This window comes from Zophobas morio, unplaced genomic scaffold (genome assembly GCF_036711695.1).
Source record: "Zophobas morio isolate AGI-343-1 ecotype UQ-CSIRO unplaced genomic scaffold, CSIRO_AGI_Zmor_V1 ptg000014l, whole genome shotgun sequence".
In the NCBI taxonomy this organism is placed as follows: domain Eukaryota; kingdom Metazoa; phylum Arthropoda; class Insecta; order Coleoptera; family Tenebrionidae; genus Zophobas; species Zophobas morio.
In genome coordinates, this window is record NW_026972119.1 from 3,126,584 (window position 1) to 3,139,002 (window position 12,419).

At 39.3% G+C, this 12,419-nt stretch overlaps 1 protein-coding gene and 1 long non-coding RNA gene across 3 annotated transcripts in view; both read right to left on the reverse strand.

Moving 5' to 3' along the window:
- Positions 1-12,419, reverse strand: part of LOC135129199 (C3 and PZP-like alpha-2-macroglobulin domain-containing protein 8) — a 331,377-nt gene that overhangs the window by 36,678 nt on the left and 282,280 nt on the right. The gene's annotated exons all lie outside the window — the stretch shown is intronic.
- Positions 32-513, reverse strand: LOC135129197 (uncharacterized). Its single transcript, XR_010280527.1, has 2 exons — positions 467-513; positions 32-400 (listed from the first exon to the last, which is right to left on the reverse strand). It is a non-coding gene; the product is annotated as an uncharacterized LOC135129197 (long non-coding RNA).

The following is a 12,419-nucleotide window of genomic DNA, read 5'->3' on the forward strand; positions in this document are numbered from 1 at the left end:
TTTGAAAGAAGGCCAGAAATTTAAGACTATGTGAAAGAGGAACTGTTTAATAATTTCATTATGTTGTAAAAAAAATAATAAATACATTATTGAAAATGCTGTATTATTAAATTATTTCTTGCGATATGCCATTCATGTAGTAAATTGTGTTCTTCATATTCAAGTTCTTCATTATTATCGTTCTCCTTGTCATAGACAATATTGATCTCGTCATTTTCGATATTTCTTATGCGTAAGATGTTGTGTGAAGTAGCACATGAGTATATAATTTTTCCTGCAACTTCTGGTGAATAATACAGAACTCTGCGGCAGTTGGTAGGTCTTCCTAAAGGTTTCTTCTCGAACGATCAAGGGGTCGTTTACATCTCTTAAGACCCGAGACAAATTTCTCATTCTGTCTCTGCAGTAAAAAAAATATACCTATAATAAGTTATCAACCTAATCCAAACATACATTAATTACTTACATTTACCTTCTCTACCCATATTTGCACCAAAACGTTCCTCTTCATTGTGTGGCCGCCTGGAAGTAGGCAACCAGTTATACATACATAATGCAGCCACCGGATTGGCAGTTACAACGCGCAAGCCCATAGAGGAAACGCCACGGTGGAAACGTAAAACAGACCTTCTTCTTCTCCGACTACTTCCCGAGTGCAGACGTCCTCTTCTTCTCCGACCACTCACCGTGTGCAGACGTCCTCTCCTCTTCAAGACCTCCACGTGGACATACACATACAACCTTGGGCCTTGTTATCATTTTTGTAGTTGGTATTGTAAATAAACCTGTACTAAAACCGTTTCCGTTAGTAATTCGACGACAACAATTACAATTGGTGACCCCGACGTGATCGAAGAACTACGGGTACGAACATGCCGACTGCCAAAGAACTGCAACAGCAACTCGAAAAACAACAAGAAGCCATCCGGAAGCTAGAGCAAGAACCCACCAGACAAAGAGAGGTACGACACAATTAAGAAGAAACTGATAGCCGCCTACACCGACTCACAGGAGAAGCAGCTACGAAAGCTGATAAACGAGATGGAGCTAGGGGACCGACAACCATCCCAGTTATTCCGCGAAATGAAGGCACTCGCGGGGCAGCAGATGAATAGCGAAGTCGTAAAAACGCTCTGGCTACAGCGACTTCCACCACATGTCCAACTCGTGCTGTCTGCGAGCGAGGGAGTACCGCTGGAAAAGATGGCAGAAATCGCGGACAAATTGGCGGAAATACACAGAAGCAACGCTATGGCTTCCAGTATCAACGCGATAGGCGCCACCAGCGACACGACGCGGCAGAACACCATCGTACCAACGCAGGAAACTAACCTCATTACGGTAATTGCAGACCTCCAGAAACAAATGGCGGCCTTATCGGTAGCCGTAACTCATCTAAGCAACACGAGAGGGCGCAGTCCACAAGCACGGCAAAATGACCGTCGAAATCGGTCAAGGACACACAGCAGGCAACGCACGGATCAAAATGGCGTTTGTTATTACCACGCGAAGTTCGGTGTAAACGCCCGAAAGTGTTTCAAACCCTGCACGTTTGTACAGCCGGAAAACTAGAGGCGCCGTCGGGTATCGAGGCGGTACACGACGACGCGCGCCATCATCGTCTCTTCGTCACGGATCCCAAATCCGGTATCAGGTACCTAGTTGATACCGGAGCAGAGGTCTCAGTCCTGCCGAAAACGTTTTCAGGTAAGGCTCAGTCACAGACACAAGATACACCCGCCCTATTTGCAGCGAACAACACACCCATCCGCACGTTCGGCCAGAAATTCATGGTGGTTGACTTGAAGCTACGCAGAACTTTTAAATGGGTTTTCATCCTCGCGGACGTCGAGAAACCAATAATAGGGGCCGATTTTCTCGAGTACTACCACCTCCTACCGGACCTGAGAAACCGGAAGCTGGTAGACCCCTTGACACATCTCTCTTCCCCTGGTTTCGTATTGGCCTGCTCCGTACCACGTATTACGACGGTGGCAAAAACCTCCAGCTACCACAACCTGCTGGCGGAATACCCGGAATTGACGAAAGCACCACGTCCGGGAAGTCAAACATCCAGCTCCGTAGTGCATCACATATACACAACAGGCCCTCCTGTAGCTGAAACACCACGCAGACTACCACCGGAGAAACTCAAGGCTGCCAAAGCTGAGATCCAGTACATGTTGGAGCAAGGTTGGTGTCGCCCCTCCAGCAGTCCATGGGCCAGCCCACTGCACCTCGTACAGAAGAAGAATCCTGGGGAATGGCGTCCTTGTGGGGATTATCGGAGGCTGAACGGGGTAACAATCCCAGACAGATACCCCATACCACACATCCAGGACTTCTCGGCCAGACTAGAGGGAAAAACGGTGTTCTCCACGATAGATTTGGTACGTGCTTACCACCAAATTCGAGTGGCCGACGAGGACATCCCAAAAACTGCAGTGTGTACGCCATTCGGTTTATTTGAGTTCACAGTGATGACTTTTGGCCTACGCAATGCCGCACAAACTTTTCAAAGACACCTCAATAATGTGCTCAACGATTTAGACTTTTGTTTCGCATATATAGACGATATTTTAGTTTTTTCCGCGAACCCAGAGGAGCACGTGCGACATTTAAAAACGCTGTTTGAAAGACTGAAGCAACACCAAATCGTGGTTAATGCAGCAAAGTGCGTGTTCGGGGCAAGCGAAGTGGAGTACCTAGGACATAGCATTTCGACTCACGGGACCCGTCCAGCAACCGCGAAAGTGACGGCGATAAGTGATTTTCCTAAGCCGCAAACTGTGAAGGACTTACGAAAGTTTCTCGGCATGATCAACTTTTATCGTCGCTTCGTCAAAAATGCCGCATCTATCCAAGCACCTCTACATGTGTACCTGCGAAATTCAAAAAAGAATGACAAGACGCCAATCAGCTGGACCAACGAGGCGGAAGAAGCGTTCAGCCAGTGCAAGAGCGAGTTGTCCAGTGCTGCGCTGCTAGCACACCCTTCCGAGAACGCCTCATTAAGATTGACCACCGATGCTTCGGATACAGCCATGGGGGCTGTGTTGGAGCAGGAGGTTAAAGGCGACTGGCAACCCCTGGGATTTTTCTCAAAAAAGTTGACCAACACCCAACGAAGGTACAGCACGTACGACCGCGAACTGCTCGCGATATACGAAGCCATCAAATTCTTTCGCTACATGGTAGAAGCGAGAGTCTTCACGGTTAGAACGGACCACAAGCCTTTGATTTACGTGTTCAAACAGAACTCAGAGAAAGCTTCCCCGAGGCAGCTACGCCAACTCGACTTCATCAGTCAGTTCACTACTGACATAGAACACATTCCTGGCGAAAACAACATGGTGGCGGACACATTATCCCGAATCAGCGAAGTTCACACGGCAGCAGTAATCGACCCGGACGAACTCGCCTCCGCCCAAGAACAAGACCTGGAGCTGAGAAACCTGCTGAATTCCAGTACCAGTTTGAAACTCCAGAATCTCACACCCATGAATTCGGATACGGCGATCTGGTGTGACACAGCCACGGGGAGAATTCGCCCCTACATACCCCTCCACTTACGAAAAAGGGTATTTGACATGGTACATTCTAAATCACACCCAGGCGGCAAAGCCACATTCAAGGCGGTACATAAAAGTTTCGTGTGGCCATACATGGAACGCAACATAAAAAAATGGGCGCGCGAATGCCTTCCTTGCCAGCGGTCAAAGGTGAGTAGGCACACTAGAACACCCCTAAAACATTTTGAACTTACAGAATGCCGATTCGAACATGTACACATGGACATCGTTGGGCCATTACCACCATCACAGGGACACCGGTACTGCCTCACGATGACAGACAGGTTCACCCGATGGCCAGAAGTAATTCCCATGACGGACATGACGGCGGAGACGGTGGCGAAAACCTTTTACGCAACCTGGGTTGCGCGGTTCGGTTGCCCCCACCGTATTACAACTGACCAAGGCCGACAGTTCGAGGCCACACTGATGTCTGCCCTCACAGACCTTTTGGGCACTAAACGTTGCCGAACCACGCCATACCGACCACAGTGCAACGGGATGATCGAGAGGTGGCACAGAACGATCAAAGCCGCCATCATGTGCCACGAGACCAGTGACTGGTACGACATCCTACCTACGGTGCTGTTAGGTTTAAGGACAACAATCAAGGATGACCTTCAGTGTTCCCCAGCCGAGCTGACTTACGGCACGCAACTACGAATCCCGGGGGAATTTTTCTTCGCAAACGACGAGCCAGAAGTCGACCCCAGCAATTTCGTCGACAAGTTGAGGCTCCACATGCGCAACGTCCGACCAAGGCCAGCAACCCACCATGGCCACCACAAGACTTTTGTCCACCCAGAGCTGTCTGACTGTTCCCACATCTTCCTCAGAGATGACTCAGTCAGGAAGCCACTACAACCACCATACACCGGACCACACCACGTATTACGACGTACGGACAAGGTGATAGTAATAAGCAGGAATGGTAGAGAAACCACAGTGAGCCTGGACCGAGTAAAACCGGCTTTCATATCGGCAGAGTCCTGCACTCCGCCTCATGTGCAGCCCCCAACGCAACAGGTCCCGACAACACCTGCGTCGACGAGCACCACTACAAGGTCAGGAAGAACAGCCAGGCCACCAGTGAAATTCCGCGACTACGAAACGTAGTCACTGGGAGGGGACTACTGTGGCCGCCTGGAAGCTGTGGCCGCCTGGAAGTAGGCAACCAGTTATACATACATAATGCAGCCACCGGATTGGCAGTTACAACGCGCAAGCCCATAGAGGAAACGCCACGGTGGAAACGTAAAACAGACCTTCTTCTTCTCCGACTACTTCCCGAGTGCAGACGTCCTCTTCTTCTCCGACCACTCACCGTGTGCAGACGTCCTCTCCTCTTCAAGACCTCCACGTGGACATACACATACAACCTTGGGCCTTGTTATCATTTTTGTAGTTGGTATTGTAAATAAACCTGTACTAAAACCGTTTCCGTTAGTAATTCGACGACAACAATTACAATTGTATAAATACTTTTCTAACGTGTTCTGACACTTCTAACGGTGAGCTGAAACCTATCGTTCCGGAACGATGACATTCTAACGATACGATCGCTATGTAACGAGACGATAGATGTTACAAAATCGCTATCAGTCCCAAAATCGTTATGGGAACGATTATCGTAAGTTAACGATGCTCTAGCGAGATCGTTAAGAGTTACAAAATAGACCTCTAAGGGGTCTATTTTGTAATTTATCGCTCCGGAACGATCTCGTTCCCAAACGATAATCGTTAGAAGCAATCGTAAAATCAGTTTAGCGAGATTGTACAAATTTCCAATTTTATAAACACTATCGTAATCGTAAAGCTTTGAAATCGTTAGCGGAACGATGAATCTAATGTTTTTAGAATCGGTAGTATTTAAATTTGTGTAGCGTCTAGATTACGTTGTTCTCTGTTGTGACATATGACATTTGTTTTGCTACTGATTGAAGTTTGGACAAATTTTTGAACTTATAACATGTAAGTAAACAATAATTATAAAAGAAAAACATCAAAATAATCACATTAACACGAAATTAAGTTTACAATACGTTCACGGGAGCAATGGAAAAACGTAAAAGGGCCCAGCGTATTACCCAAGAGTAACATGAGTTGTATGTGGAGGAGTTAGAAGGTAATGTAGATTTTAGGGCCCAAAAGTTCGTAGCGGACAAGCCAGATCTTTTAGAAAAGATATGGGAAGGGTTGGTAGCAAAACTAAATTCTGTGGGAGGACCACAAAAGTGTTCAGCAGTTCAGAGAGGTATGTGTAATTAATGAATCTCCCGAACACTCTTTTTAAAAATGTGTACTTTACTATAATTTATCGTACAACTATTAGCAATTATTCTGCTTACATCAACACTTTGGTTATGACAAAGTGAACATCTTGTTTAGTCATGACCAATCAATTATGAGAACTGAGATGTTTAATCTTTATAAATACTGTTACACAATAAACCATAACCTCTGTGTTTTTTAGTACACCAAGAATATAACATAGGGCACTCTAATTACAATGTACTGCCTGGTAAGTAAACGTCACTGTGTGTTCCAGAGATTTGTAGATTGGAAATTCAATGTTTGAAAGAAGGCCAGAAATTTAAGACTATGTGAAAGAGGAACTGTTTAATAATTTCATTATGTTGTAAAAAAAATAATAAATACATTATTGAAAATGCTGTATTATTAAATTATTTCTTGTGATATGCCATTCATGTAGTAAATTGTGTTCTTCATATTCAAGTTCTTCATTATTATCGTTCTCCTTGTCATAGACAATATTGATCTCGTCATTTTCGATATTTCTTATGCGTAAGATTGTGTGAAACAGCACATGAGTATGTAATTTTTCCTGCAACTTCTGGTGAATAATACAGAACTCTGAGGCAGTATTTCTGGAAATGTGTCTCTCGCCGCTTCCCATTACAGTTGGTAGGTCTTCCTAAAGGTTTCTTCTCGAACGATCAAGGGGTGGTTTACATTTCTTAAGACCCGAGACAAATTTCTGATTCTGTCTCTGCAGTAAAAAAAATATATAATAAGTTATCAACCTAATCCAAACATACATTAATTACTTACATTTACCTTCTCTACCCATATTTGCACCAAAACGTTCCTCTTCATTGTATAAATACTTTTCTAACGTGTTCTGACACTTCTAACGGTGAGCTGAAACCTATCGTTCCGGAACGATGACATTCTAACGATACGATCGCTATGTAACGAGACGATAGATGTTACAAAATCGCTATCAGTCCCAAAATCGTTATGGGAACGATTATCGTAAGTTAACGATGCTCTAGCGAGATCGTTAAGAGTTACAAAATAGACCCCTAAATCGCTAATATTCGAGTTATATTCAAAGTTTTATCGTATCATTGACAACGCGTTGCTAAAACAAACATTTTTAATTTTATCGGCTGCGTCAAAAATTTCGTTATTTGTCATCGAGAAACTCCTCATGGAAGAAGATTCTGAAGTGCCTGAACTCGTTACAACAACAGCAAACGTTAGAAGACATTTTATTGGCGTATTTCCTCTTTCTAACAAGTCAGTATTCCCCATTTTCTTTGTGGCCAAAATATTCAGTGCTGCGAGCATGTTTAGAATTCAATGAAAGTTTTGCATTCGACAAGTGTGGTGGGTTGATAAGATTCATCAAAAAGAAGATTGTTGATTACCGAGTTAAAAAATCGCAAGAATTCAGTATGATGGAACTCAATGACAAGTAGCTTCAAGGAATGCCAGGACTTTCAAATCCGTTTCCATAAATCATTTTGTTGTAACTAATGTATTAATATCTGGTTGACCGAGCTTCACTCGGCTCGTTTGGTAGTATTAGATCAGATTAGGACAGATAAATATGCGTATAGTATGCATTTTGAAGTACACGCGCTACTTAAAAATACACATTAAAAAAGAAATTCCATAAGCAGTCTTTGTTTTAAACACTGATAAGTGACATGTAGAGATTAAAGAACAGAAAACTGGAATTATTGTTTGACATCTCATTTGTTACCCAAGTTTTCCCTCTGTCGTTCTTTTTTTTTTCCTAGTTCTCTCTCTCGACTCTAGAAAAAGGTCACAACCACATTCTTACTGCCAGAAGAGTTTCGCCTCTGGTGTGGTTAACAGACTGAGTTACCGTGCTCTTTTGTGTTATTCCTAATTTCTCAATCTCAACCCTGCTCCCGAAGATGCCATTTACGAAAGTGTGCGAAACGTTGAGCCCAAAAACTCAAATAACACGGTCCCATCCCCGAAAACGATCACATTTTGACACTGACCGTGGAACCTCTGAAATGAATGCTTGACAAAATAATCTCAATTCAACACACTTTCGTGTGCCTTTTATCCGCTCACTGTTTAGTTTTTGGTAAATTTTCTCACCTCAGGAGGTGAATTTCAACGTCCTCTATACAGTGGAGTATGTTTCGGTACGTACAATTGAAGATAAAAAGGTACGTCAAACGTACTGTCAGACTGTCACCCAAACTTCTCTTATAAAACAATCTCGTGTTCGTGTAGTGTCATCTGATGTTGCCTAGCAACAAATATAATTCACTGCCTGAAAATTGCTGAAAATGCATGAAGCTGTAATTTTCAGAAGTTAAAACTATGATCAATCGATTTTTTGACCCAAAAAACCCCTAACCTGTAAATTTCATCGAAATCGTTAGAGCCGTTTTCGAGAAACCCATTATATATATATATATATAAATATATATATTATACAAACTTTGCTCGTTTAATAGTATAAGATATCCAGGTATCTAACGTATTATGATTTTTAGTACAATTATGATGTACTTAATGTTCAATAAAAGTTTTCAATTAAATGACTATAATTTGCAATGATACGATAAATTCATTAAATCGCAGTTTAATTAGTGTGTTAGCCTGCTGATCGATTCTGTGGTCGATCTTAGCTAAAAAATCTCACTTAGTATAGCGTAATTATTACTTCTATTTTAAACGAATTTCTAGTATTATTTTTGTTGAAGCATAGTTAAATGAATTAGGAAAACAAATATTTTGTTTGTTGAGTTCGATATCCTGTCGTGAAAAATTTCAAATAACACAAGCACTCTGATGGTATTTATGGTTATATAGAATTAATAATGTGTGAATTCACGACCTCCTGCATGAATTGACACATTTGCAATACTGATCTCAGAACCTTAGAAATGCACTTCAAATGCAGTCAAAATTTTATGAAAATGACAGTGTTCGTCACCTTAGAACTGGTTTGCCGCATATCCAGATCGCGTCCGAGGGATTTTCGCCTCTACTGTTTGGTGCAGATTTGCCGCATGTCGCACTTGGGCGAAGCGAAACATAGTTTAGTTTCAGTGTTGATTTGCCGCATGTCCAAGCAGAAATCGATAGAGTACCGTTATCCGTTTTTACGTACCTACTTCCTTGCTGTTTTGCTTTTCAGCGTTAGGTTTGGGGTTGGGAAAGAAATCGTATTCAACTTCACGCGCAGAACAATAAGAATAATGTGAAATAAATAAAAAAGAGACTTAACAATTTTGATGACTCTGAAATTAAAAAAAAGCAACTGTAATTTGTGCAACTCTTTTTCTGTTGTTATAGATGTTACAAATATTTTTGATTTTTTTTTTTAAGAAAGATTGAGTTTCAAATTATTAGATTCGAAATTTTACAAATTTAAATTTCAAATAGATTTGTTGCTAGTAAACAAATAATTTAATTTTTTACTTAAGAGTAACATTTTTATTTAATGATTTCTCGGAAATGATTGAACTTATTTTCTCTAAAATTTTAGTCAACAAAATTCATAATGCTGCATACCTGTATTCTTATTTGTGGAAATGATATTTCCACATCAATAATTACAGATAATAATAGATACATTTTTCGGGGATAATTAAGATTAAGATTTCTTAATCAACTTCACGCGCAGAACAAGTAATACGGCAAGGATTAATAATGCGAAATAAATGAAAAATTGAAACGATATTAGAAATCGCGTGATGAAGTAGTTAACTAAGTATAACGAACAATGAATGTTAAGTTATTGATGTTTTGATTCGATTTTTTCTAAATATTTTTAAAATAAAGAGACTTATTTTTCTTTATTTTTATATAAAATCTACATTTGATAAAACTCATTGCAGTCATTCATTTTACCTAAAAATTGTAGAATCCAAATATTGCATTGTTAATTTCCATTGTTAAATGGTGAATTGTGAACGAAATACGGAGTACCAAATTTAAATGTGTTTTACAGAAATAAATTATTTTTACAAAGGATAATAAAATGATATTTTCTTTGCATTGGCGGAGTAAAGGCGGCTTGTTGACTCGCTGCAGTCCTACTAAAATTGCAGCTTAATATGTAATTTTTTTATATAAAATATTCAAATTCATAAAGAACACTCGGGTAAAAATAGGTTGTTGTCTCAAACAATTACATTCCAGTATTTTATTACATTACGTGGATATTGACTACAAGTAGCTATTGTCGGGCAACCAGAGAAAATTAGCAGTGATACTGTTTAAAACTGTAAATGCAGTATATTTGGATTTGGAACTAAATCATTCGTTTCCATGTCTTATGTATCAGTGACAATTATGTTGACTGCAACCCAAATCTATTTGATTACCCCTAACTCCATAATATCTAGTACTTAATATAGTTATAAGCTTTTCAGTTGAAAATGAAAGAATTATTTGTACTGGTAGTTGTAAACAATTTTATAAATATTTCCTTTGGATTCCTTTGCGAACTCTTTGTCAATTATTATTTATGATACTATGGTATGATCCCAAACTGTTTAGAGAAGAAAGGGAGGCTGTGGTGTGCGCACGTAAACTTATCCTATTTCTTTCCAATACATTAGCTCTATATATTAGCTCTCTGTCTATCATCTCCTACGTGCGCTTATCATTAGAGAGCGGATTTCTGTCGGGCTAGACAAGGCCAAACTCGGTACGGCTCGTACGGGATGGGAATTCATTGCATTTACCGGCTGCACTTCGTTTATTTGAGATTAGAATAACGCTGCTTCGTTGCACTCTGCTGTTAATTCCAGTTCTCATTTAGTTAGCCATTTGATTCATAAATCGTTAATTGTATTTATGGAATCAAGTGACAATTAAATTCAGTGATTACCTATCACCCGCTACTGAGTCCCGGCGATGCAGCACGTCCCCACTAAAATCGTGACGTAGCCCGACAGAAATCCGCTGTCTACTTATCATAGACTCCTTTTATCTAAAAAGTATGCAGTATTTCCCGCGCAAACCAGCAGTCAGATCTCCAGATTGCCTGGCCTCGTGATTTGTCACGTATTTTTAAATAACATACAGTTTTCTAAATTTGCTGAAGTACTACTAAACTACAAAAATAAATAAACGGGTAAATTATATTCTCAAATTATAACTCCGAATTAAACATGCAATGTGAAAAGTTAATGCCGTGAACCCTACTAAGTATAAATTAAACGTCATTGTTTGCTAACTACATAATTGATTAAACTTATTGTTTTAATAAGGTAAGGTATTAAACTAGACAGAGACTTGAATACTTTTTTTTACTAATTTTAATAATTCTTGTAAATGAGTAGATATTTAATAATAAAGCAATACATATTATTATCCGCAAAAAATGTATTTGCATGCTTTTGCATAAACTTCCTGCACTTATAATTTATAAGCAGTATTTTGGACGATGCCCAATTAATTGATAAATAATAGTATGTTGATGTAAAAAGAGTATCATTACATTACTTCAAATTCTTTTAACTTTCTTTATGTAGTATATCCTGTTTCCAAAATCTCAAGAAATTAGGGTTATGGTAATTTAATTCAATCTGGGTGCTTAGGGTAAAAACTCAATAAACAACAAATGAAAAAGTATGTTATTTTTAAAAATTATATAACATTTATTGCTGTAAAAGTTGGAGATGACGTTATATGATGGGGAGGATGATTACAAATGTTGGTCAGCGTTTTATCAACCGGAAACGAGAGACCTATGTTTTCGTATTATAGGAGTCATGAAACGTTGAGAAGCCATAAAAGTAGCCAGTCGCCCGATGAACTTGATTACAATACTTCCTTAGCTTACGCTCGAGACATAAAAAAAAATAAACAACAACATTTGGATTTAATAGCTTTTGATATCTGGTATACCTAAACAGTGAGTGAATTTTATGCGGCTATTATTACCATTACATATAACCATCCACTTAAATTAATTGGTAAAAAAATTTACCCTTAAATAAGTTATTGTAAAGTTATTTTTATTTACACGCGTATAATTGCACAACATTAATTGTTAGACAAATAGAATGATAAAGAAAGGCAATGTCATATTAAAAAACAAATTACTCGTTTCGATGTAAGGTACCTTATATAAGTTAACAACATACATCTATTTAGTTATTATAGGTAAAATTCTAATACGGAATTTATTCTAGAAGTAAGTCGTAAATTGTAAATAGCTATAAATTCGGAAATAATTCTTTTTAAAAGATACAAGTCAAAAATGTATTAGGCATGATTGTCAAGAAACATTCCAATTCTGTTTCAAATTTGCAAGCATTTTATGTCAAAAGCTGATTTTTGCAAATGTTCCAGTAATAAATTTCGAAGCAAAATCCACCTAAACAGATTTTGCTTCGAAATTTTAATTTTCATATTACTTTTACAACATTTTAATCTAAAAAATTAAAAATGTATCTATTATTTGTGATTATTGATGTAGAAATATCGTTTCTACAAATAAGAATACTACAAAAAATTGTGAACTCTTTTACTGGTATGCAGCGTTATAAATCTTGTTCACTAAAACTTTAGAGAAAATAAGTTCAATCATTCCCG